The 27,779-nt window shown below is 50.4% G+C and overlaps 1 pseudogene across 1 annotated transcript in view; it reads left to right on the top strand.

Moving 5' to 3' along the window:
• LOC144125485 (alcohol dehydrogenase class-3-like) overlaps positions 1-26,296 on the top strand; it is a 41,105-nt pseudogene extending 14,809 nt beyond the window's left edge. Inside the window, exons 2-5 of the transcript XR_013313386.1 lie at positions 7,334-7,584; positions 11,456-11,586; positions 12,335-12,470; positions 26,142-26,296. The product of XR_013313386.1 is annotated as an alcohol dehydrogenase class-3-like (transcript). The remainder of the gene's footprint in view (positions 1-7,333; positions 7,585-11,455; positions 11,587-12,334; positions 12,471-26,141) is intronic.
• Positions 26,297-27,779: the final 1,483 nt, after the last annotated feature.

The raw sequence follows: 27,779 nt of genomic DNA, 5'->3' as shown, positions 1-27,779 counted from the left end.
TACCACATTAATTCCAAAAAGCAAAGATACAAATCGGTTTAAAACAGTTGAAGTATCGATATCGTCCAATTTCCCTCTGTAATGTAGATTACAAACTTCTTGCAAAGGTTCTTTGTAATCGTCTGCAGTTAGTTGACGCTGATTTAATAGGCTCTCATCAGGTCTGCGGTATCAGAGGCCGCAGTATCCGAACCCATATTCATATTGCACGTTAGATATTTGAGGCAGTATCAGATGAAGTCGACCAAGTGGCTTTTATTCAGAATGACCTTGCAAGGGCATTTGATAAAGTTCACCCCGATTTCTTGTTTGCGGTCTTAGAGAATGCAAATATTGGAGACGTTTTGCTCAGGAGCATAAGACTGGGCTATAAGGAGTCCTATACAAGGCTAATTGTTAACCAAGTGCTAACCAAACCTATACTACTGAAACGATCTTTTCGCCAAGGCTCTCCACTATGGCCTTTGCTGTTTGCCCTATACATTGAACCCCTTCGCCTCAGTATCATTAACTGCGCGGCTGTCCGTGGTTTCTCCCCGGCACAATGCGAAAATTTTAGCCTATGCAGATGAGGTCGCCCTCTTTTGTTCTGACAAAAATAGTGTACTTGAGGCATTATATTTGACAAGAATTTTGTGACGTATCAGGTGCGGATCTTAATTTAGATAAATCCGAGGGGTTTTGGTTTAGTCATTGGAGTGTGAGGCCAAGTCATTTTGGCGGCATAAGCTAGAACTGCGGCGCCCTTGAGCACCTAGGGATTCCTCTGCACCAAATTCGCAACAGTGGAGCCTACTGGGATTCACATATAATGTCCATGAGGCGACAAACCCAGGCTTGGATGTGTAGGGAACTGTCAGTGTTTGCTCGGGCTCAAGTCTGCAACTTTTTTTATTTGCAAAACTTGCCTATGTCCTGCAGATTCTCCATTGTGCGAGTAAGAAAATGCAGGTGATGCAGGTGAGAGTAAGCTTACAGAGTATTTGTTTCCTATACTGTTGTATCGGCAACCTTTTCTGAAGTTTCTTGACACCAGTGTTTTAAAACGTCTTGAGTGAATGTGCATGGAAGGTGAATCGCTGCCTATGCAATACGCCATTGTGCGAGGAAGAAAGTGCAGGTGATGCAAAGAATATTCGCGACCTTCGTATGGGGCTCCCGATGGGAATACATGCACCCAGAAACCATTGACCATTGTTTTATTCTGTGCAATCATTCTATGTTCTTCAAAAGCATATAACAGCGAACACCTAATAACACTGAAATCACACCCTACAGTATCAGCTTTTGGCCTGATGAGAAAAACTGTGTTGTGGCATGAGCTCTGTTTATGTTGATGGGTCTATTAAGTCGCTGGAAGAGCCGTATGATGGACCGCCACGGCGAATCATCGTGGTCATCGAAATCTTTGCAAAGCAGTGCGCTTCGATGCGGGCAGTATATGGTGCCCTGGATGCGCCGCCTAGCTGGCTCCCATGTCTAGATGTGTGCCTCACACACTTTTGATGTTCGGGAAGGTGGGGACGTGCGGGGGTATTGAGGGCTCGTATTACACAGCCTTGTGTTTTGTGGCATAAGAATACTCGGAATTTTCCTTTTCGGCACTATTTCCACGCAATGAAGGAAAAAAAAAGATTGCGGCGATAGCCTTTTGCTCTTTAGAACTGGCCAGCGATGCTAACTTGTTCGCGCCGCTGCAGGTTCGAATCCCAGTCGCGGTAATATTTGTTTGATTTATTTTTATTAATTTATTTCACTTGGCACAAACCCAAAAACATAAAACATCGTGGGGTTAACCCATCAGAGTAGCGCTTTCGCACTAATAACCTTTTCCTGAACCCGCGAGCTAGAGGGGCGGAGTTCTATCCCCAGTGCCGCCGGGCACCCACCGGTGACACAATTTGTACAAGCTTTCCCCTGGTCTGGTGCTCGGCTTATCTGGGGCGAAATGCTTGGGAAATGGGTCTTTGACCCCGCCCTGAGTAGAAAAAAAAACCTTGTGCCATGGCGCTCTTTGGCCACAGGTGCCTTTGCGCCATAAAAATTCATCATCATCATCATCATCATTTTTCTTAACCACCTTAAAAAGGACACAAAATCATCAGACACATCGACGCCGATCTTTATACATTCTCAGAGTTGAGTTTTGGTTGTTGCTGGCGATGATGGGAAGTCTTAGGAGCCAGAAAACGAATGCTTTGTTCCATTAGGAAGCGCTGCTGAAAACGGAAATGTGACTTAGGGCGCAAATTCCGTAGCCGGCCGCCTGTGACAACTTCCGTCGGATTCCCTGCCGGAGCAATATTGTGCTGGTTGATATGGGTTGGGTCGTCCTGTGCCGAATTCGGTAGTTCTGGAGCGGATTGGATACCATCGACGAGTAGAACTCACAAGTCATCATACTCAGTGCCCACCCAGAAACGAATCAGTGTAATATCGTTAATTAGAACCTCCGGTTTATCCGAACTGCATGATAGTTGAGTTTCCTATGTGCTGCGCCAGTTGAGATCCTGTGTCGACTGCGCCAGTTGAGATCCTGTGTCGACTGCGCCAGTTGAGTTTCCCCTTCCAGGTGGCGATGAGAGGAAACTACTTGATGATGAAATCGGGGTTTTTTTATGACCCGGTGGTTCTACTCGCAAACATTCACATTACTCAAGGAAAGGAGAAGGTTAACTATTTATTTACAACATAGGTAAAAAAACGAGAAGAAACAAAGCAAGGAGAAAACTATTTACACGACTAAATTTCGATGCAGGACACAGGATACGGGCAGAGAGTAGACGACGCCGGTTTTGCAGGGGACGAGTTGTTCCGAGATGTGGGAAGAGATATATTGGTCAAACAGGCAGGTGCCTCAACATTAGGCTTCAAGAGCACAGGAATAATGTAGACAGTTTGGCAATTTCTGGGCACCTTGCCAAGCACTGCAAAAAGTGCAAACGTAAGGATGATGATCCGGACGAAACCTGTTACCCAGATTTCAATCGCTGCACAATTCTTGCTAAAGGACGGGATAGGATATCCAGGGAGATCGTAGAAGCATTCGAAATCCACAACGCAAAGGAAAAATGTGTGAGTACACCCTCCCTGTGCTTGTCGCAAAAAGAATTTGATTTTCTTTGAGGCAGGGTAAACGTTTAATCCTGTTCTTAAATGCCCCTCTCTGTCTTTTTGTTAATCACCTTGTGCCGCGATTTTAGTCCCGTTTTTACCGTTAGTTTAACGCTGTTTTTTTCTCTTTTGGCGCGTGCATATCTGCTTACATCGTTTTCGTCGCTTTCACCTTCCGTCCCGGCCTCTTACACGTGGTTTATCGCCTTTTTGTCTTTCCTTCTTTCGGCCTTATCACCTTTTTATCGTTTGTACCCTTGGACGTGACCACACTGTTTCGGTGACTGTGCAGGATCGCCTTGGACACACCCCCATCTTTGTACTTTATATATGTGTCCTGCATCGAAATAAAAATTTCAGTTGTTAGTCAGCGCCCGCGACTGTGTCTTCTTCCTTCGTGTTTTCGTCTCGTTCCTTGCGCTGTTTCTTCATCATGGATTACCAACTAGCCCGGCATCTTGCACTTCTGAGTTCCAAGCAGCACTGCGCACACACACACACACAGCCTCAATTCGTTCCGTGCACACAAGGTTAGGACACCAATCTGCACGTTCCAGAACCACCATGTCGGATCGGTGCACCAAATTGGCAGAATGATTTCTAGCCACCTACATCTCGAAAAAGAAGATGTTTCCTCTTAGCTTTGTCAATAAGATTGGACCAAAATTCCAATTTATCCGGCACGGCGCCGATTGTGAAGGCTGCCGCCGCTATCGGATCTCCCTTGTCGCTTTTCTCAAAATTAATAGAGCTTACAGACTCCCCACGGGCCACGAAGGCTGCTGTTGGTATTGCGTCTGCATTCGCCCTTACTTTGAGTTTTACCGTCGGGTTAGGCCTGTCATCGGCAACTTGGCCTGCAGTTTGACATCGTATTTCAGACAGTGCTAGCTGTTTACAGCATTGGCGGCCGGTGTTCTCCTCAGAGAAGAGCCTGCCCTCACACATTATCGTTTTACGATCACCATCGCCGCCGAGCTTGCAAACTTCTGATGATGGGGCAGGTGGCTCCATGTGGAAACCTACAGGAATGGAGGCATTGCCTACATCCACCAGTGTCCTATCCGCTGCGAAATTCTTTGCAGCTGTTCCTGTTAGCTCCCAATCTGATGCAGAATCATTTGCAGCTTCCGGATTTGCGTGAAGCTCCACTGAAGATTCGAGTCTGTCTCGAACAGATTCGTGCGAGATTCTGAAACGCTCATCAAAATCTGAGCTCTGATGTTCTTCATCTGGCTGGTCCCTTTCTGGCTGCTCTAATAGCGAGTGTGTTTCCGATGTTACTAGCTGCCCTACACCTTCAGCTAGATCTGTCAGCGCGCACAGTGTCAGCGCCGGCTGGCAAAACAACTGATCTTTGGCGGCTAGATTACTATCGACTGCAAAGAGCGTTCTCACAATCAGATCCGCCTTCTCCCCGTCCTCGACCCTTGATGCTGCGTCAGAGTTAACGCACACTGGCTGGGGCACGATGCTGAACTCTTGTTCGCGAGCAATACACTGAAGTGTCTCCTGGGTCTGGTCTATATTGGGTTGATCTGACAGCATGTTCGTCACAGGAGTGACTAACACTCCTATGCCTATCTCTTCTGGCACGACACACAAGGTTAGGCCCTGCCGTCTAACCGCTGCAGCTGTCAAAGCTGTAGTCATCGGCACACACGTCAGATTAGCGTCCGCTACCTGGAGAACCGCACCTTCCTGTTTTGTTTCTTCAGAGCACTCATCCCTAGAAAGTGACTGAATTTGTTCTCCTGGTAACGTTATTTCAGTCCATGAATCCACACAGGTTTCAGAACTCTGACCTTCGGTATGCAAGTCTCCGCATGCCAGATCCTCTGTCCCATCTGGTTGACTGACCTTATTAACAGTCATCTCCGACTGGGAGCTTGGTTTATCAGGCGCCGGTATCTCCACATGAGATACTAGCTCGCACACCTCTCTTCTCACCACGGGAATATCTTGTTCCTGCTTTTTCGGACACTCAATCATCGAATGCCCAAATTTCATGCAGTTAAAACATTGAACTGATGCGAATAAGACCTCGCTATCAACTTTCGTCCCTTGCCTTAATTTCAACTGCATCTGTGCAAGTTTTCTCTTTTCTAGCTCAATTTGGAGTTTCAAATTTTCAATTTCACTCAGCTGTTCAGCCTCCTCCTGCTCAACACGTCGCATCCTGCCCTCCTGATCATACCGTACGGCAGCCATCTCCGTTTTCCGTGCTGTCGTTTCTAGCACTAAACACTACACCGACATGGTGAATTCGGAGAAAGCAGAAAGGTCTCCTACCTTACTGGTTGCTCTCTGCCCCGGTGATCTCGTCGTCCTCAGTGATGACGACAGGCTCCTCGATGCGGACGACTTGAGCTCTGGATCTCTCAGCAGCTCGCTGACTTCTGCCTCGTTTGACTGGCTTGACTTGGTCGCCTGGTTACTTTTCAGCAGCTCGCTGACTCGAACCCGTTCGATGCGGACGCCTGGTTCTTTTCAGCAGCTCGCTGACTCGAACCCTCGATGGCTTGTTGTTGCCCGGCTCCTTCAGCTCCTAGCTGACTTGAGCCTCCGACGTCCTCTCGAACTCGACCCGTGATCCCGAAGCTTTCGACGTCAGTCTTGCGACGCAGCTTCACGTTTTCTCCTTTAGGACAACAGCTTGTCCACCGACTTGTTCTTCTCACCTTCCGTCCAATGCCTTGAGTAGAAAGAAGTTGCGATCCTGTTTCGACTGCACCAGTTGAGTTTCCTATGTGCTGCGCCAGTTGAGATCCTGTGTCGACTGCGCCAGTTGAGATCCTGTGTCGACTGCGACAGTTGAGTTTCCCCTTCCAGGTGGTGATGAGAGGAAACTACTTGATGATGAAATCGGGGTTTCTTGATGACCCGGTGGTTCTACTCGCAAACATTCACATTACTCAAGGAAAGGAGAAGGTTAACTATTTATTTACAACATAGGTAAAAAACGAGAAGAAACAAAGCAAGGAGAAAACTATTTACATGACTAAATCGTGGATCAGACGAAATCAGCCCCCACTCAGCCCAGAGCGCTTGGTTTTAAACCCTCTGTCTCCGCCCTTAGCGGGGACAGCAACCAATAAGATAATAAACGACCCAGCTCGCCAATCAGTGGTCAGGGAAAGGAAAATAAGGATTTCCGCCAGCTAATCACAGATTGGGGAAAGAGTGCTGATTATACATTTGGGAAAGGATAGGTTGCAATCAAATAGACAAACAGAACAAACGCGACCACCCTCTCCCACGGCACCCACGGCCCAGCCGTTACCACTTTCTTTCGCACACGCGACAAAACGATCCCTAAAGTGTTTACTGAATACACCACACGAGACGAACACAGTCGTTACGGGAATAGTGGGTTTCCGGTCACTCGGCTAATACTCAGCCGTATCTCGTGCGAACCCGAAACCTCGTCAGCCCCTTAACAACCACATGTCGACCGCTGTACATGGTTAGCGTTTTTCCCGGCGGGTCATCCCCGTGACGGCGCGGCGTAAACGAGGACGTCCACCGCACGAAGGGGAGGCAGGGACGGTACGGGCCCCTTTGTTGGGGACTTCCGACCCCACTGGGGCGGCCTTCCTTGCGAACACAAGGCCAACGAGTTCGCGGAAAGGTCAGCGAACTCCACAATGATGCTTCGTGGTCATCAAAATAGCATACATTTCAATGAAGTAAAACGCTCGGTACATCGAAGACAAGACCGTATGTGCAATGGTTAATTCAAGCAGGCCGCGCAGCCGACCTGCCTCTGGGCACGCAGCGAGTGCCCGTCGCCCAGTAACCATGGCAACCGGCCTTTCTCTATGGCACGGTTATCGCGGTGAGCTGCTGGTGCCGCGTGCACGGACGGTTTGCCGTTATCGTCCGTTACCATTTACTTTCCGCGCACGCCGCTTTAGTCAGCACGGCTCTCGCTGTCCATCGGGAGCTGCTGTGTACCAGTTCATTTCTCGGCACCTGTCGCAGGGAAAAGGGGGGAGTGGGGTTCGAGCGCGCTGATATGCGTCTCCAGTTCGTTTATCCGCGCGACGCAGTACTGCGTTAACCCTCTTTCGGACTGGGCACCTTTTAGTTTGAACTCTGCATAATTCGAGCATGGTTTTCCCGGCGTTGTGATGCCGCGCTGAGTGACGAGGGGTCGCGTTTGCCACGTTGCAGCCGCATCAGTGACTCAGCGTCCTTTGCACTGTGGTCTGCTCAGAGACCAGCTATGTGAGGCTAGACGCCTGGCGCAGATCAGCATTGCGGCGCCGCTCGACAAGGTGTGGCTGCTTGGCTGCGCCGTGTCCAGGGGCTACGGCGCTGCTCTGAACGCGGCCATGATCACCAAGGAGAGCATGGTGGGCATCTGGGGCCTGGGTGCCGTCGGCCTCTCGGCCGTCATGGGTGCCAAGGAGCGAGGTGCCAAGACCATCATCGGCATCGACATAAACGAGGCCAAGTTTCAGAAAGGTGCGTGCCCCACTGTTTCATCTGGCCACTGTCGGGGAAGGTTGTAGACTCTCCACAAGAAAGAGGAGGAAGGAACTACTACCTACGTTCACGACAATTGCACATCACCGTAACCTCTGGTGTACAGCTCGCGAACTGTTCAAGTTTAAAGGTTGAAATTTAGCTTAAATTTTATACCTTTTTTATTAGCTAAGGACCTCCAGTTTTGGATGTATTGCATAAAGGCTGGATGCAGGAATAAAAAGAAATTGATATACTAAATATTATGTTAAATATGTATGGTATCATCATCATCAGCCTGCCTACGCTCATTGCAGGACAAAGGCCTCTCCCATCAAATCAAATCAAATCAAAATTTATTCGCCTGTATGCGTACATATGCATACTATCTGATCTGCCTAAGCACATTTTGCTTGTTAGCTGATCAGGAAGCAGGTGGAGATGTAACTCTCTATGAATGCATTTCTTTTCTAAACAGTCATGCTAACAAAGAAAAAAAGTCTGAACACAAAATAGCACAATAACAAATAGTCTCTCCAATTAACCCTGTTCTGTGCCAGCTGCAGCCATCGTATCCCTGCGAACTACTTTATCTCATCCGCCCATCTAACTTTCTGCCGCCCCCCTGCTAAGCTTGCCAATTCTCTTGATACCCAGTTCGTTACCATCGGTTATCTTGCCTTCGCATTACGTGCCCTGCCCAAGCCCATTTCTTCTTCTTGATTGCGACTAGGATTAACCCGCGTGTGTTCTCTGACCCGCTATGCCCTCTTCATGTCCCTTAACGTTACCCCTATCATTTTCCTTTCCATAACTCGCTGCGTTGTCCTAAATTTATGTTGAACCCTTTTCGTTAGCCTCCACGTTTCCGCCCCATAGGTGAGCACCGGTAAGATACAGTTATATACTTTTATCGCGAGGAATATTGGTAAACTTCCATTCAAGGTCAGAAAGAACGGCGAGCTGAGCTCTGCCCCATTGTTATTCTAGTTTTTCCCTCTCGTGATACGGAGCTGCGGTCATTAGACGTTTTTAGCATACCGGATACATATACCTGTTTACCGAACCCCACCTGCGCATGCGCAGTGGCCCCGCCTGACCCCAACAATGCCACTGCGCGTGGACAGGAGGGGTCCGGTAAACCAGTATACGTCTCCGGTAGTACATACGTCTCCGGTATGCTAAAAATGTCCATTACCTGCCCTAGGCAGACGTACTCCCAGTCACGTCATGCCGAAAGCCGTTCCCGTCAATGGCTGAGCGAAGGAAGAATAATGCAGCAAATCTAGTATGAGCATGTGGAGGGGCAACTTGCAGGGGATGACCGATGCGGGTTGAAATGCGTGCCGGAAAGCTGATGTATATGTAGGGCAGAATACAAAGTCATGTGCAAAAAAGGAAGTGACATGAAATTAGCACATACTGGCGATTCGACTACGGCAATCAAGATTTATTAAACTGGACTTTGCTTTCAAATATGATATGCTGACACTGTTTGAATAGTATGCAGGCTCAGTTATATGGTGATTGCAGTGAATTTATCAGATAGATCTGGTTAGGGCTCCAGATACGCTTTATTGCCTGTACATCCGGACTATACATAGGGTTCTTCGTTTTCGAGTTTAACATTTTTTTTCGAATTTGGGGGGTAAAATTGGGCGCTATTTTTCAGCTTGATAATAGGGGAGGAATAGGGTTTTTCGTGAAGGCGTTCCGAAATTCGAGTTTTTCTCGTGGTAAATTTAAAAACTGTATTAATTTATTGGATTTTTTTCAATCGGAGGGTATCAATTTGGGCTGTGTTTCAGGCTGGTAAGCGGGGGGAGGGGGGGAATCGTAGTTCTCAAGAAAATATTCAGGAATTCGGCGTTTCTTTGCTAATTAATAATTACTAGTAAACAGCATGGATCAGTCTTGGGACATGAAACATTTTATTCGCGCAAGCTGGCCCCCCACCGACTTTTTACACGTCGTTGTTAACATACCTAATCATCTGCATGCGCAGCATTTCGGTTTCCATGCGAGACAAGTCCTGTCTTTGGAGATATCTCAGCTGAGAGGACGTTCTCTCAACATCACAGCTGCCATTACCTATTGTTGGGGATGAGGGGTCCTTGAGTGAGCTGACTCTTTCAGCGCCGCAGGTCCCTTCTCCGAATGACGTTGTCGGACTTGGTTATGAAGGAAACTGTACAGGGGGTTTATTTTAAATTATTTACAAGATTTAGGAACCCATTGGTGGGTGATGGGGGAAGGTCGGAGGATCTGAGAAGATCTGAGGATGATCGAGGATTCCTTTCTCACGGCACTCGTCGTCCGGTTTAAAAAGGGTCCGGTCCCTAGGATTCCCCAGGTTCGAGGAGGTCTTCGCCTGGTTGGGCGTGGCCTAACTTGCGTTGTAGTACACACACACACACCACTTCACATAGGGACACGCCCCCGTCACATGCCTCGCCGGAGAGAGAGGGTGCCGCTGGACAATCGCCCCCACCAGAGAGAGCGTTGTCTTCGCGTACGAACGACAGTTCTAACGCTGTCAAGTCGTGCACGTCTTCCGGGAAGTCCGAATGGGCGAGGCGCCGGCGAGAAGGCACAGTTGAAGGGGTGAACCACCCCTGCTTGGTTTTGGCGGTCGCTAACTGCCTCCGCACCGCACGGTCGATCTTCCGGGAACAATGTTGTTTACAAACGGCAGAAGAATCCTCCGTCTCGAATCCAATAAACCAGGCGAGGACCGGTCGTCGGAACCAAGATGCCTATCGCTGTGCAGTGACCCCGGTTGCAGGTGTCCGGGCCGAATACGCAGCTGAATCAGACCACCGGCTATCGCCAGAAACCTTAGACTATGCATGACATTGTCAACGCGGTATTTGCTAGCCCAGGGTAGCGTGCAGTTGCGTCGTGCGTGCCAAGAGTCCATGACACCTGTATTAATTAGTGGGGCTTGCTTTCAGCAAGTACTGGTTAAACTCCCCGCGAAGTTAGTCTACATCGTTCATCGTGGAAATCAAGAGAGGTCGGTAGTCATCGAACGACTGACTCACAGCCCCTTCTGCAATGGATCCAGTACGGCTTCCAATATCCATAACGCCAATTGGTTTTCGCCTTTGTTGGCCACCTCTCGCCCGTGCGCCAACTGGGGGCAGAGTAGTTCCGCGGGAGTAGTTGTGCCAGAAATCGAGGAAAAATTGGCTTTTACCCGATTTTTCGGGAACATGTTCCGGGTGCAAAAATCTAGCAAATTTGGGTTTTACCCGAAAACGAAGAACCCTAAATATACAATATTTTTTCAACATCGCCGAATGCGCAACGTAATTCCCAGCGCTTATTCAATTATGTGATTTTGTGACACTTGCGCTTTACGTGCACATACATTTTTATGCGATGGCTGTACGTCTTGCTCTTGCAGGCTATGTACCAATCCGGTAAAAAAAACTTTTTTTTAGCAAACATTGAGCCCTGCGAACTATAAACACAGGATGCGGACTGAATATCGGAAACCACGCTAGTGTCTCGCCCCGATTTGTTTCGGCTGCAGAATTTGCCACTACGCTATTAAAATACCAACCGCGTACGCTTTATTCATAAACGTTCCTGGACACGGTTTGTTCTCGAAGGCTGTTCTCGAGTGCCTTCCAAGTCCCCGGTAGATACGTACTGCCGATGCTCGGCATCGTTCACTCAGTTAGCCATGTCTATAAACCAAACCTGCTATCCAGCCTGAGTATCAACAAGTCAGAGAACGATATGACTATACAACGTGAATCGCAGTAACTTTTCGAACACTGTAAAAGTTGCATAGAGAAGACGCTAAACGTTTCCGAAAAATGTGCGTGACACTTTGTGCGTCGCTCTTTCCGCGTGCACGCAGCGAAGGAGTTCGGCTGCACCGAGTGCGTGAATCCCAACACGTTGTCCAAGACTATTGTGCAGCACCTGGCTGAAATGACGAACGGCGGCCTCGACATCACGTTCGAGTGCATCGGCAACGTCAGCACTATGGTGGGCATTCCTCCCCGCTATTCGCAGTGGGAGGCAGCGCGGGAGGTCGTTTTGCTCAATGTTCCATGTATAAGTAGGAAAAAACTCCATGGAGTAGGAAAAAACTTTACTTGTCATCAATTCCCGGGTGTATAGTCCTAAGTACAAGACCACAGTGGGAGTGGCGACCATGCGGGCCCTATAGAGCAGCTATTGCTGCCCGTCAACAGTAACGCTGGTCAGACGAGCCTTTAACCGTCCGCGCATGATCGGGTGATGGGTTGGGGAGGGATGGACGGGGCTTCGCCGGGAAGATTGGAACAGGCCCTGAGGAGATGGTAGGGGATGGGCTGATCTGAGAGCAGAGCTTTCGCTGCGTGCCTTATACAACGCGCCGCGCGCCGACAACGCGTGCGACGGTCATGAGAGGTATCACTCGAACCCGCTGGAGACCACGCGCTCCACCTGTCAGCTGGTAGCTCGCCAACTCGACGCGCCGCCCAGGTGAGCGGCTTTCAGTGGGACCTTGTTAGCCTCCACCTGTATGCAGGTAGCTCTGGGAAGTGATGAAAAGGACAGTGCCGCTGGTTATCCCACGGCTATTTAGTTTCGACGTGGTGCCTGAATTAATTGACCGAGCACTAACACGGTGCATTTCCTTTGCATAATCGAACTGCTTTTTGGCGCAGTCGCAAACAGAGCAATAACCAGATGACGCACGTATATAACGGCTTGCGCGTGCTTGCATCATCCACTGCTGGTGGCGCAGAGGGATGCGCTGGAGTCATGCCACGCCGGCTGGGGAGAGTCCTTCATCCTGGGAGCAGCACCCACGGACAAGGTGATCTCAACCCTGCCCTCGCAGCTAACCGCCGGCCGGGCCTGGCGAGGATGCGTCTTCGGAGGTGCGTGGCCCACAACAATCATGTGTGCTGGCTTCGTTTTGTGCTCAGTGAGCCAGGGCACACGAATGTATCGTCTTTGGTATACGTACAACCCAAGGGGCCAGCTTCTGAGCCTTGCAGCGCGGCTCCTCTTGCGTACACCAAGGACCCTAACCTCACGAAGGCGGGAGGAACTTAAGTCCTCAAAGTTCTCAAGCTTAGGACTATCAAGTGTGCTTAAGAGCTCCTCTACACGGCTTGGAAGCAAGCCCCTTGGGCTGTATATTTTTGACAAAGACTGTATCATTAAAAGCAGGCATTACGAAAACGAGACCGCAGCTTTATTCAACGCTGCTGGTGTCGGGTGTACTTTCATCCCATAGATGTATGCTATCACATTCTTTGCGCTGCGGTGGTGCAGCCGTCACTGGCGTTGAATACTGTCCAACGGTACAATGGACTCTCTTTCAGTTTCTCTTTCGTTATCTGCCTTAATACTCATTAACGTGCTGACTTGTACTCACTGCAGATTGGCTATTCTACCGAAGATTTTAATCATAAAAATTCCCGAACCTCGGTGATTCCCTCGTTCTCTGAACCTTAAAGACCTCACACTGAGTAGGATACGCTCCGCAGTTGCACTGTCCTGCTTGCAGCAGCAACGCGACGAAATCAGCGGCGACACTTGGCGGTGACTCACGTATGGCCAGACACCAGTGCACAGAGCACAGCTCGTGGCAAAGACATTGAAATTGCCTTACTCCGTGTCTACAATCCAAGGCGAAAGAAAGAGATACGGTTTTTTTAACAATGTTTACTTGAGCATTCAAAAATTAAGGACAAAAGATCACACCACTAGTGAAAACGCGCATATATATACGAAACGTCACCGCGCACAGGTTAAAATAAGGGTTAAAATTCAATAATCCGTTAAATCCACAGGAAACGAATAGAAAGAAAGAAAAATCAGTGCAATCGTCATTTGTCGTTGTGTGTCGCTTGAGGTGCGCTCGCTGGGTCCCCCGCAGCTTCACCAGAGGAGCGCTGCGACTCAGCGTAGCCGTGATGCGCCGTCCCAGTGAAGAAGCCCCGGTGCGCATGGAAGCGCCCTGTGACGCGATTAGCCAACCAGACCCCCGTTTCCGGTTTGTCACACAACCCTTTCCCCCGAGATCTTTCTTCGCCTGATCAACAAGAGCGTCGATTTGGTCATCGCCAAAAGAACATTGTGCCGACCCCCCCCCCATAATGCGCAGGTCCACACGGGACGGAGAGGCAAAGAGACACCGTATGGCTCAGTTTAAACAAACAGATATATTCAATAATTATACATGATTATACATCAGAGGCTGGGGTGTCGAGCTTACGTGCCGACGACTTCATGGGGACGATGGAGGGGCTCCGGAGTTGAGCTCGAACGGTTGCTGGCAGAAGCTGCACGCCGTCGGGCTTCGTCGCTGAAGGCCCCCTTGGCGAACGATGTCGTCCTCCGCGTTTTTTCTTCCGTCCTCCTTGTCGATTTTTATATCCTCTTATCCCCACATTCCTTAGGGTGAGGACGCCCACGCCGGAGTGGGAGGGGCCTAGGGCTTTCACTTGGGCGCACAAACACACCACCGCACTTATGGTCTCGCCCCCGTCACGTGTTGAGTCCGAGGGAAAGAAGGTTGTCGTCGAGGTAGCGTCGGCTGTGGTAGACGGTCTATGGCCCGCTGACGGTTCCCGCGGGTCACCGACCTCCGTTCTTCATCAAATGACACTCGCCACTCAAGGCCGGAACGCGAGGTCACTAAAAGGCCGGGAAAGTGGTCCCTTGTCCTGGGATGTGCTCGGGAGGGTAATTGATGATGTCCGCCGTCTTGCCACGGGGCCAGGCCCGCCGAAACGAGGCCCTTTGTCCCCGGCACGGTCACGGCAATTGGGGAAGATAACGCCCGTCTCCCCGCGGCGGCGGCGGCGGCGTTCGACACGTGCCGACACTAAGGAAAGAGGGTCCGGTTCTGCTTAAACCCCTTCGTTTTGGTCGTTCATTCTCAACGAGTATGGCTCGGTAATTGATGATGCCCGCCGTCTTGTCACGGGGCCAGGCCCGCCGAAACGAGGCCCTTCGTAGCACACACAAGGAACGTCACACTCGCTCACCCTCCAGAAGAATGTTCTCCGAACATTTGAGTCCATGCAGCTCCCCTTCGCTTTCTAAATCGCCTCGCACAGTGCGTCCGACAAAACACTTTTCGCTGCGCTCAACACCACTGCACAACACCATATACCTCAGCTGTCATAACTGGCGTCTCCAGGGGCAGTACTGATCTTCTTTTACAGATAAACATGAAACTCAGCACCCAAGCCTCTCTTTTCTAGTCCAAACTGTACGAAATAAATTTACCACAGTTACAAAGGAGCTCCCACTTCTAGCACGATCACGGCACAGACAAAAATATAGATAACGAAAGGAAGTAGGGCAGGTTCTGCATGCGCTCCGCATGCTCTCCTGTGAAGGTGTTACTTAATGACAGAAAGGTTTAACTGCCAACTCCGATATCTTAACACATAAGCACATAGCAATGTTATGAGCTGCGGCATTACACAATTCTAACCAGTTCACAACTCCGCTCTGTTTACGCCATTAGTTCGACTTAGCTTTCCGATTTCGCAGCGGATATCGGCCTTCATGAGTCATACCAAGTACGTCTGTGACCCTTTGCTTTGAGACTCGCGAGGGCTCGTGGCAGGAGCCTCTCCTGGCGTTATCTGCGCGGCAACCTCGCGCGCTTCTTCTTCTTCTAGCAATGCATGAATTAAATCCGGTGGCATTCCGGCCGTCACCTCTGGCACCTGCCGAACAAATGCAGGAGAGGGCGTTTCTTGCGAACTATCTGCAGCTCCGCTTCACTTCTGTCCCCATCAAAATCCGCGCTTTCCCTTCCCTCATTTCGGGAATAATGAACCGGTGCCGACTTGAGGCGATTTGCGTGTATCCTTAACAAGCGCCGGTTCACGTCTCGGACTCTGAAGTTTACCGGAGAAAGCTTCTCGACAACCTCGCGCGGTCCTCTCCACTTCGTCTGGAACTTACCAGCTAGCCCAATCTGCCTTTGGCAGTTTTCAATGTACACGCTGTCCCCCACATCAAACGGCGCGTCTCTAGCACTGCGATCGTGCACCTCCTTCCTGCGCTTCGCCGCTTTCTTTAAGGCTTCCTTTGCGATGTCCCTCGCCACTTGCAAGCGCGATTCTAGCTCAACCTTATAGTCGTCCAGTGAAGCGTATGGAACACGACGGGGGCCCTCAGGCACTTCACTAGGCTGGTCCGGGTCTCGGCCGTAGAGAAGAAAGAATGGCGATTCGCCCGTGCTTTCGTGTGCTGCGGAATTGTAGGCAAACATTGCATACGGGAGCCACAAGTCCCAGTCCCGCTGGTCGCGCGAAACAAAATGCGACAGGAACCCGGCCACGGTTTGGTTCAGTCGCTCCACCGCGCCGCTGCAAGCCGGATGGTACGGTGTTGTCTGCTTCTTAGCGATCTTAAGCAGCTCGCAAACTCTCCTCATTAGCTGCGACACGAAGTTCGTTCCCCGATCTGTCAAGAGTTGCCTCGGGGGTCCATGTCGGAGCACGATCTGTTCGACAAATGCTCTTGCAACCATGTCTGCCTTCTGATCTGGGAGTGCTACCGCTTCCGCGTATTTTGAAAGGTGATCGACAAATACTAAAATGTACCTGTTTCCGGAAGTGGTCGTGGGCAATGGGCCCATTATGTCCATACCTGTCCGCTCGAAGGGAGCCGAAACCTCAGGCAACGGCTGAATTGGAGCTGGTCTTCGTCCCTTGGGTGTTTTTCTTTCGAGACAGGAATGACACTTCGCACAGTAGTCTCTAACATCCTGTCGCATGCCACTCCAAAAGTACAAACGCTCCAATCGCCTGCGTGTCTTCGCTACGCCAAAATGACCGGCACATGGCGCATCGTGAAACGCGCGAAGAACCCTTTCTGTCCACGACCGAGGTATGACGACTCTCTCCCAAGCGGTTTTCTCTGGTCTCCTTTCCTGGTTGGCCTCGTGCGCCGACACAGGGTGCCGTCTTTGCCAATGAAATAACCTAGCTGTTCGGGGTGAGACGGTGCGCCCTCTAAGCTTTCGATTATTCGCTTCAGGTCTGGATCTTTGCACTGCTCTGTGCGTAATTCGGCGGGGTCGACTACGGGGACAAACTCATCTATAGCTGCCACGGCAGCTGTGCGGCTGAGTGCATCAGCATTCAGATGTGTCTTTCCTGACTTGTGCTCCACTTCAAAGCAGTATTCCTGCAGGTGTAGATTCCATCTAGCGAGTCGCGAGCTAGGGTCCCTGACACTCATCACCCATTTCAGAGGATGGCAGTCTGTGACTAGCTTGAATTTGCGGCCGTAAAGGTAGCATCTGAAGTGCTTTACTGCCCAGACAACGGCGAGGCACTCCCTTTCCGTAGCTCCGTACTTTTGCTCTGTGGGGCTCAGCTGTCGGCTAGCAAAAGCAAAGGGATGTTCTTTGCCCTCGATAACCTGAGATAGCACCGCACCAACTGCGAACTTTGACGCATCTGTGGCCATAACGAAGAGCAAATTAAAGTCCGGGTGGCGCAACAGCGGTGCACTCATTAGCTTCCTTTCCAGGGCCCCAAAAGCATCCTCCGCGTTTTCGTCCCAGCGAAAGGCGACATTTTTGGCTGTTAAGGCGGTGAGCGGCTTAGCGAGCTTGGCGAACTCCTCTATGTGCCTTCGGTAGTAACCGATCAGGCCGAGAAACTGTCGGACCTGGCGGACGCTAGTCGGGGATGGAAAATCCGAGACACAACTTAGTTTCTCAGGGTCCGGTCGCACGCCGTCAGCTGAAACAACGTGCCCGAGGTATTTCACCTCGTTTTTGAGGAATTGGCCCTTAGAGGGCTTCAGCATGAGACCCGCTCCTCTTAGTCGCACCAAAACCTGCTCAATATCGCGCAAATGGTTCTCAAAACTGTCACTGTATGTGATTATGTCATCCATATACACGAAGCACAGCCTCCCCAGAAGACCTGCCAGGATAACATCAGCGGTTCTCTGCCAGACAGCAGGGCTGTTGGCCAGACCCATCGGCATTCTTTTCCATTCATAGTGCCCTGAGGGCGTGTTGAATGCCGTTTTCTCGGCATCTGCCGGATCCATTGCTATCTGCCAGAATCCCGCCGCCATGTCCACTACCGTGAAGTACCTGGCAGAGCCCAGCTGAGAAAGCGTCTCCTGTATATTGGGGATGGGGTATGGATCGATGCGAGTTACGGCATTTAGTTTGCGGTAGTCCACTACCAATCGATACGAGCCATCGGGCTTTTCCACCAATAGTGCTGGTGTTCCCCAGGGTGACTTTGAGTGTTCGACAATGCCGCGATCAATCAGGTCCTGCACCTGCCGCTCCATCTCCTCACGTTGGGAGTAAGGAATCCTGTACGCACGCTGGTAAACGGGCGATGAAGTGCCGGTTTCTATCCTGTGCTTTATAACGCCACAGCAGCCCAAATCCAGGTTGGACGCGGCGAATACCTCCGAGTAGTCGTTCAGCAAACCAGCCAGAGCCTCCCTCTCCCTGGATTTTACGTGAGAAAGATCGAACCACGCCTTTGGAGCAGCCGAAGGACTAGCATGCTCCACAGTTGCGAGTACCGTATCGGTGGGCTCACGTTTCTCTATCGCAGAGGTGAAGAAAGCCAATGTTTTGTTCTTGGGAAGGCTCAGTGGCTGCTGGCAACAGTTAACCACCCGTAGGGGCACTCTGTGGGCGTCATTAACTGTCGCGAGGCACGCTGCTGCCTTCAGGCCATTGCTGAGAGAGTCGACCGGCTCAAGCACTCCCACGGCGCCGCTCTCTACATCTGAAGGCACACACGCGTACAAAATGTGCTCCGACCAAGGAAGGACGACTGCCTCATCGACCAGCCTGACGGCAGCCCGTGAATATACCTTCTCCAATGATCCCACTGTTTGACCGGTGTCAATATCGGTAATGCGAATCTCAGCCCCTCTCCTGTTCAAAAACCGAACTTTTGAGCCGCCCGCATTAACCTCTTCCTCAGAGAATGAGACTACTACCTTCCCTTTTCTCAAAAAATCCTGCCCTAATATAACTGGGAGAGAGAGAGAGAGAGACTCTTTAATGAAGAAACAGAGAATTTAGCCGGCGTTTCAATATCGCTGGCATGCTACTCTGCGTAGGGAGGGGAATTTGGGAGATAAAGACTGAAGGAGAGCAGCGTGGAAGAGATGGAAAAAAAAACGAAGATAAAATGCAGCCATGAAATGGGTACTAAGGATGCAGTGGCGAGTATTGATGTAACCTATGGAATGATGGAGTGCATAGTCCGACGAATGGGCTGACGAAGTTCACTGCAAGAAGAATGCATGAAGGTAACCTGCAAGTGAATTTAGAGCTTATCGAGATATCCAATGTCTTTTAAATATGTAAAAAGAAAGTGCATTGCAAGTCTCTGTTGCCTGAAGCAGGCTAAGGGGCCTAGAACTTTGTCCATTGTTAGGGGCACTGGGCAGAGCTTCTGCATGCAATGTTCATAGTACGCACGCTGGTTAGCATACGCAGGGCACTCAAGCAGGATATGTTCCACAGTTTCTATCGAAGCACAGTTGTCACAATGCGGACTGTTCATTTGTCCAAAACGGTATCGCAGGCAATTTTTATATGCAGCATTCAGATGAAGTCGGTGATAAAGTGTTTCGAGTTGTCGAGGAATTCTGGGTGAGAGTCTTGATCTCAGATGTGGGTCGATTGAGTGAAGAAATTGGTACTGATGTGTCGGCAAACTTCAAAGCCGATACGTTTCTTCGTACGCAAAACTTTTAGCCATTTGGGACGCATCAGATTTCGTGAGAAAACTTCGAATGTATCTCTGATGTTGATGGCCCTTACGGGCCGCTTCATCTGCTTTTTCATTAGCCATAATGCCACAGTGAGCAGGTACCCACTGAAATGGTATGCAGTGGCCTGCGGCAATAGCTAAATGATGGATATACCCAATGTCCAGGGAAACTGGCTGGTGATTCGTTTTCTTCAGCAGGTTGGCCAGGATCTGCAGAGATTCTTTTGAATCGGTGAAGATAACCCAACGGCCGGCGGTTCGGCGCAGGATGTAAGAAACAGTTTCCTTAATGCCGTGAAGCTCAGCTGTTGTAGAGGAGGTCCTCCGCTGCAGCCGGTAAGAAAGGGCATGGCCTGTTGAGGGCACATAAAGGCCACAACAAGAAGTTTCTTTAGTAGTTGAACCATCGGTGAAGATATGGGTGTGCTGCGTATGTTCTTCGATTAAGTAGGCGAGAGTAGCTTGCAGAAGTGCTGCCTGTGGCATGCGGCTCTTTTCATTCACACCTGGAACAGACTATTTCACCTTTAGAGGAGAGAGTGTCCATGGAGGAAAGGCCAGAGGTAGTAGTTTCTGAGGCTGATTAATAGTAGGAAGGGGCAGGAGCTGCACTGCCTGGCCAAAGCTAGAGTTGCTGTGAGTTAGGTGGACACGGTGTAGGAAGTGCTTCTTCCCTTGCAGGACATGGCGGAGATGGGTACGCATAGTTTCCTGGGCGGCAATTACCTCTAGTGGGAGATATCCTGCCTCCGCTACAGTTCCTGATGCAGAGGAACCCTTTGGGAGGCCAAGACATATTCGCAGGCAGTTGTTCCGTGCGGCATTGAGAGTCTTCTGGAAGTCTTCTGGAGAGTACTTCTAGAAGCCAGGTACATCGAAATGTGCAACAGTGCTATCTGAAGACGTTGCTGGGTTATATAGCGCGAACGTGACGCGGTCCAGATGCAGATATCATCAGCATAAATTGTTATGCGGAGCACTCGCGGAAGGTGTCTTCTTATGTGACTAAGGACAATATTGAACAGGAGAGGGCTGAGCACCGCTCCCTGTGGAACGCCCCTCTCCACTGCGTGAAAGCGTGTTGGGCCGTTTGGAGTGGTAATAAAAATTTGTCGTTCTTTTAAATAATGCCCAATCCACTTGTATAGCCTTCCTCCAAGGCCAAGACTGCCAAAGGCTGCGAGAATTGCATGGTGAAAGACGGAGTCAAAAGCGGCCTTGATGTCTAGGAAAATGGCTGTTGGGATGTACCCAGCATGAAGGTACTCCTCAATTGATGAGACGAGGGCGATGATATTGTCAGTCGCAGACCTGTTTTGACGGAACCCGTTCATTTCTTTGGGGAACTCATTTCGGCTTTCTAGGAACCAAGTTATGCGCTTACAGATCATGCGCTCCATGAGCTTACCTACGCAGCTCAGTAGGGCAATGGGCCGGAATGATGCGTAGCTTGTTGGCTGCTTACAGGGTTTCAAAACGGGCACGATTTTCGCCAGCTTCCATTCCGTGGGGACCTCACCAGCCATCCAGGAAGAATTGTAATACTCCAGGAGTCGAAGACGGGAGGTGTGGGGTAGCTTTGCAATGGCGTCATAGGTCACCTCATCATGACCCGGAGACGTGTGCCTGTTTGTCTCCGCGATAGCTGTGGATAGTTCTTCCATTGTGAAAGGCAGGTCTAACGAAGGCACTGCCGCCTTTGGGATGCCTGCTTGACCATCTGCGGAGAGTGTCGAATGCCCTGACCCTGCCGACAGCAGCTTGCAGTATTCTTCTGAGACTTCTTTTATAGATTTTTGTTCGTGAAGGGAGTAATATACCTGACACTCCGTTTGGCAGAGACACCGTGTCCGGGCATACGTAGCAGGGGTGCTCCAATGCAATTCCGCCGAGAGAGAAGTGTAACCGGTAGAGTCCACTTATGCCAAGAGCATCCCCCGTTATGCCTACAAATTTGGTTGCCATACCACCAGACGCTTCCAACACCTCGCGGTCCCCCTTCCTTCGAAGCGTGTTAAAACTGCTCTCCTTAAGCAATGTTACCTTTGACCCCGTATCTATCAAGAATTCCATGCAACAACCATTTAACTTGCAACGCACAACAGGGCATGCCTCGTCGGCCACACAAACCACCACCACCTCATCATCCACTGCTCCCATCCCACGCTCCTCAGGGTGGGGAGGACTATCTAGTTTTTTGTCTCGGTATCTGGAGCCCCGCTGTAGGCTTGCTTAGGGCGTGTCTCGCCTGCTTCTCTTTGTGGCTCCCCACGGCGCACGTTTTGGCAGAACCTGGCGATGTGTCCGCGACCCTGGCAAGCGAAGCATACGATTTCTTCAAAATCTCGCATACCGCGCGCCTGTAGCTTTGTGGCGGTCTCCGGTTTCCAGCGAATGGGCGCTGTTGAGCGCGCTCTTCAACCTGGCGTTCCACCTGCTGAGATAGCAGCTGTTCTAAGCGATCTAACCGCTCTGCCAAGAGAGCAAACTCAGGGTTGAGCACCGCTCTCTCTATGACGCGTACTCTCGCTGCGGCTGTCGTTAACGCCTCATTTCGTTCCTCATCCAATGCGGCCGCCACGGCTTGGTCGAAATTGCTCGGCTTGCGCGAGAGCACGAACCGGCGCACGGGGTCTTGCTGACCAGCCACGAACAAAGCGGTCATTTCCTCTTTAAGTAGATCCTCCGCGATTTCTTCCTTAGCTGGTCTCCTTCCTCCTCCCTCCTTAACGTATCGCGTGCTAGGCGCTGAAGCCGCGCGCAAACGTTCGCACGTCCTCCCCTACCATCTGTCCGGCGTCACGGAACCTCTGTACCCGCACGTGATGTGGCTCAGTGTCGAAATGCTCAAACGCGAGCTTCTTAAATTCCGCAAATGATTTTGTGGATTTTACTTTTTCGTCTCACCATGGAAAATCATGAGCAGCTCCTGCCATCTTACACCTCGCCATTCCCAGCATTTGAGCATCGGACAATCCCCCCATTTTCCCAATCTCTTCTAGCATGGAAAAGAAATCGCAGATTGGAACCCCTGTCTTATCTCCCGTAAACGTCGGAATGACGCTTCCTAATGCCAGCATGCTTGCTCCGAGCGACGGCTGTGGAGTGGGAGCTCCCTCAGATACAGACATTTTTTTTTCGCTCAAGCCCTCCGGTGCCTCAAGCCTCTCAAATGGGGGTAGAAGTCCCACAATCAGTCCCGTAATTCCCTTTTGATTACAATTTTGAAGTCATGAATGTCGCAGCATTCAGAGGACATTTGCTTTTGAGACCCCACTTCTGACACCAGTGTGACGACCCCCCCATAATGCGCAGGTCCACACGGGACGGAGAGGCAAAGAGACACCGTATGGCTCAGTTTAAACAAACAGATATATTCAATAGTTATACATGATTATACATCAGAGGCTGGGGTGTCGAGCTTACGTGCCGACGACTTCATGGGGACGATGGAGGGGCTCCGGAGTTGAGCTCGAACGGTTGCTGGCAGAAGCTGCACGCCGTCGGGCTTCGGCGCTGAAGGCCCCCTTGGCGAACGATGTCGTCCTCCGCGTTTTTTCTTCCGTGCTCCTTGTCGATTTTTATATCCTCTTATCCCCACATTCCTTAGGGTGAGGACGCCCACGCCGGAGTGGGAGGGGCCTAGGGCTTTCACTTGGGCGCACAAACACACCACCGCACTTATGATCTCGCCCCCGTCACGTGTTGAGTCCGAGAGAAAGAAGGTTGTCGTCGAGGTAGCGTCGGCTGTGGTAGACGGTCTATGGCCCGCTGACGGTTCCCGCGGGTCACCGACCTCCGTTCTCCATCAAATGACACTCGCCACTCAAGGCCGGACCGCGAGGTCACTAAAAGGCCGGGAAAGTGGTCCCTTGTCCTGGGATGTGCTCGGGAGGGTAATTGCTGATGCCCGCCGTCTTGCCACGGGGCCAGGCCCGCCGAAACGAGGACCTTTGTCCCCGGCACGGTCACGGCAATTGGGGAAGATAACGGCCGTCTCCCTGCGGCGGCGGCGGCGGCGTTCGACACGTGCCGACACTATGGAAAGGGGGTCCGGTTCTGCTTAAAGCCCTTCGTTTTGCTCGTTCACTCTCAACGAGTATGGCTCGGTAATTGATGATGCCCGCCGTCTTGTCACGGGGCCAGGCCCGCTGAAACGAGGCCCTTCGTAGCACACACAAGGAACGTCACAACATATTTCGTTTGCTAGACGTACCCGCAAAACTTAAATATCGAGCTCAATCTGCTTGTCGGTAACGGAGGGCTAACAATTAACATCTGGAGAGGGCTACGAGAGAGCGAAATGCAGGCCAAGATGCGTGTATACGGGCCCTCTATCCTCAGTGCTGGTGCTTTCCAGAATCACTCGCGAGTCGCGACGCTTTTTCTCAGCTGCGTAGTTCGCCCACTTACAAGCTTATCAAGGTGACAGTTTACTGGAGTGTTTACTAAGCTGCAGTGCGCAGGGACCGAACGAAAACGCATCTCCTCTGGTGCACCTGCAGTAGGTCGCCGTCGCTAGCATGAGGCTTCTCAACTGAGCGAACGACGGCGGTCCTCAACGCGCTGCCTCGTCGTGTCGCTCTCTTTTTCGCGCTCGTTCAGGTCCGCAGGGGCCAGCTTTCAATGACCTGTTGACGGACTATAGCGAGAGCAGGAAGTCAGCGAAGACTGAGACTACACAGTTTATGTAGCATTTGTACAGGGGCTGGAAAAAGCATATGACAACGTGCCATCCGGCTGCTTTTATAGAGTCTGTGGTCCTCTTTAAGGCACTCCAGTAGGTTGGCCTTAAGGCTATGCGCGAATTTCGGTTATCCCTCACTGTCACTTTCACTTGCGTTTCTAAACCGTTGGCGGAAGGCTTCGACCGGAATACTGTATTTTTCAGAAGGCTGGCTTTGATTTCTCGTAATCGGCTGCCTTCTTCGCACCAACCCTCATCATAGCATCAGCTACTTCACAGGGCAAGATGGTCAGAAGCAGTTGTGGCCAGGTGTTGTGAGCGAATTTTAATGTTCACAATTCTCTCAAAACTTTGTACGAGCAATCTGATGTACGGTCCAAATTTATATTGCTAAGATCGGGAACCTCGCTGTCTATATATACGAAAGGAATTCCACACGAAACCTCTTGGGTCCCCAGCAGACGAGTTAACAAGGACGAGTCAACTGCAACGTTTGAAATTTCTTCTGATCATTGGCAGATTCTCCAGACAGTGGTGTTGAGATCGACGACCGTTTGCCTGGGAATATTGCAAGCGGCTGCTCCCGTGAGTTGACGGAGCATGGATCAACCAAGATGCGGCGGCATGATGTCGAATGTCGGCAGCGACCGCGGCAACGTCACCAGTTTTTTTCGCGGGAGCCAATGTGTTCTTGCTAATTCGCCGACGAAGAAAAGCGGCCGAGTTTGTAATCAACGCGCAAAAGCAACGGCGTGTTCGCGCCTACGAAGATCAAAGTGCATCGTCTTCCCTTGGGTCGAGGTACAGCACCAGCATTTCTTTCCCACAGAGCGCTCCGGCGCTTCAACAGGTCCTTCATCAGGTCACCGAGATCCGGGACCTGCGGACCTGAACGAGTCTGCATTCCAAGGGCCCCATACACTTAACTATGTAACAGCGCACATGGAGCCCACTCTTGGTCATGTGCAGCGTAGCTCGACTGACCAACACTGCTGGCGTGCTGACATGAAAACTTAAAACACTTTTGAGCTAAATGAAATGTAACCAAATTTGACTGAGGTATTTACCTTTTTATATGCTGTTTTCATAAAGGCATTTTATTTAGTCTATCTTGCGTAGTTGCTGAGTAATAACAATTAACATCCTCATAAAGTCATCCCCCGGGTGGTAAATAACTATGAAGAAAGTGCAGAAGCTTTTTTTTTATTTCAGCATGCTCACAAAGCCCTGTTCCGTGCAATAAAGCTATTAGTTTTTTTAGACACCCAGTACTCATGCAAATACAGTTAAATTCCAACATTTATATTTCCATTAAAAAAACGTTTCTCATAAAAACAACTTTCAATAAATATTTCAAGTGTACACAAAAACAGTTAACCCTATTGAACTCCTTAATGCCTCGGGATTCATGTGCAAAAAACAATAATTCTACTGCCATTCGCTGCGAAATGATGCAGGGACGAGTGATACAAACGCAGAAATAGTGAGAACTGAGAGAATCTATAAGAGTCTTAAAGTTTATTCCCTCGATAGTTTATTTCCACCTTTGCCTCGTTTATCACTTTGTATGCTTTTGCTGTTGGCCAGAGAAATGCGACATTGCAACCAACGGAAGCTCTGATCTTCTGCTCTCTCCTCTTCATGGTGATACTAAGATGGTACGGTGATACGTCGCGGGAAACCCGCGAAATTCGCGATGTGCCGGGACCATTAGAAGCGCTATTCGCTCACAATTTTTCACGACTTGATATAAAAAAAGTTATTTAATTTCTAAATTTTTACTGCATATTTCGCTATAATTGTTCCTTACGAGACAGATGAAGACCCGAGGATTACGAAAAAAAAAATGAATTGAGAAATAAAAAATTTCCACCAAATTGGCCATTTTATTTGTCACCCCCCTCCCCCCCCTCAATTGTCTCTGTGCGCTTCTTCTTACTGCGGCTACTGCTGATGCACATTATAGGGAAGGCTCTCTGACACCACAGCGGCCGAAATTGTGTTGTCTGGGAAGCACTGCGAAAGGCCGCCAACGATTTACCCTGCAAGCAATGCTTGTGGATTCCGTGGAGCTATCGTGCAAGTTGCCCACTGCGCTTGCGTGTCCATTCCCGCAGGCTGGAAGTCTGTCGACCAAGTGCCTCAGCTGGTGGAGCTGTACCTAAACAAGAAGCTTTAGCTCGACGAGCTCATCATGCACAGGGTGCACCTGGAGAGGATCAACGACGCCTTCACGTTCATGCAGGGCGGCCTATCGCGAGTGCTGGACTAACGGTGCAGAAGCATGTGGTACACTGGAGCACGCGCGCACAGAAGCATTGCGAGGTGCGCTATGAGCGTTTTTGTGATCTGCTGCAGGCGAACTCTGGCCAACGTATGCCAAGCGCATGCCCATGTAAGCGGATTACGGTTTTGGTCCAAGATCCTTTTCCCAAGCATATCAGCCCTGAAAAGCCGAGCGTCAGGCTGGGGGAAATCTTGTACCCTTTAGATACGGGTGTGTACCCGGCGGCACTGGAGGTCCAAACAGCACCTCCCGAATGCGAGGCGGATGCTCTGGCACAAGGCCATCGCTTTTATCGCACTATGCTAAAGCTGCCCACTGATTGATTCCTTAAGCCTCTAAACGTCACGTTGTTTTATATTTCGCGGCGACATGTGCCATACGTCCAGATTTAATGTCATTATACGGCATGGTGCAGCGGAATCTTGTCGGTTCAAAATGGTGCTACGGTACCGTCCAATTCACGTGTGACAGAAAACGCCCGGTTGTCTGAACGCATAGCGGTAATTTCGAACTGACCGCGAAGCTGGCAGCTCAGCCGGCAAAGCACGACAGTGCACCGTCCCGCTTTCGTCCCAGCTGCGAGCGGCCGCACCTAAACCGATCACATGACTGCCTCGAGTGCACGGTTATCTCACGGTATGTGGGGTAGAACCTCCCGAAGCAACACGTGGGCAATGAGGGACGCCGTAGTGCGGGGCTGAGGATTAATTTAGACCACCTGGGATTAGACCACCTGGGAAAGAAATGCTGGTGCTGTACCTCGACCCAAGGGAAGACGATGCACTTTGATCTTCGTAGACGCGAACACGCCGTTGCTTTTGCGCGTTGATTACAAACTCGGCCGCTTTTCTTCGTCGGCGAATTAGCAGGAACACATTTGCTCCCGCGAAAAAACTGGTGACGTTGCCGCGGTCGCAGCCGACATTCGACACCATGCCGCCGCATCTTGGTTGATCCATGCTCCGTCAACTCACGGGAGCAGCCGCTTGCAATATTCCTAAGCAAACGGTCGTCGATCTCAACGCCACTGTCTGGAGAACCTGCCAATGATCAGACGAAATTTAAAGCATAGCAGTTGACTCGTCCTTGTTAACTCGTCTGCTGGGGACCCAAGAGGTTTCGTGTGGAATTCCTTTCGTATATATAGACAGCGAGGTTCCCGATCTTAGCAATATAAATTTGGACCGGACATCAGATTGCTCGTACAAAGTTTTGAGAGAATTGTGAACATTAAAATTCGCTCACAACACCTGGCCACAACTGCTTCTGACCATCTTGCCCTGTGAAGTAGCTGATGCTATGATGAGGGTTAGTGCGAAGAAGGCAGCTGATTACGAGAAATCAAAGCCAGCCTTCTGAAAAATACAGACTTCAGGTCGAAGCCTTCCGCCAACGGTTTAGAAACGCAAGTGAAAGTGACAGTGAGGGATAACCGAAATTCGCGCATAGCCTTAAGCCCAACCTACTG

This window comes from Amblyomma americanum, chromosome 1 (assembly GCF_052857255.1).
Source record: "Amblyomma americanum isolate KBUSLIRL-KWMA chromosome 1, ASM5285725v1, whole genome shotgun sequence".
NCBI classification, from domain to species: Eukaryota; Metazoa; Arthropoda; class Arachnida; order Ixodida; family Ixodidae; genus Amblyomma; species Amblyomma americanum.
The sequence above is the reverse complement of the archived record's forward strand: the minus strand, read 5'-3'. Positions and strand labels throughout refer to the sequence as shown.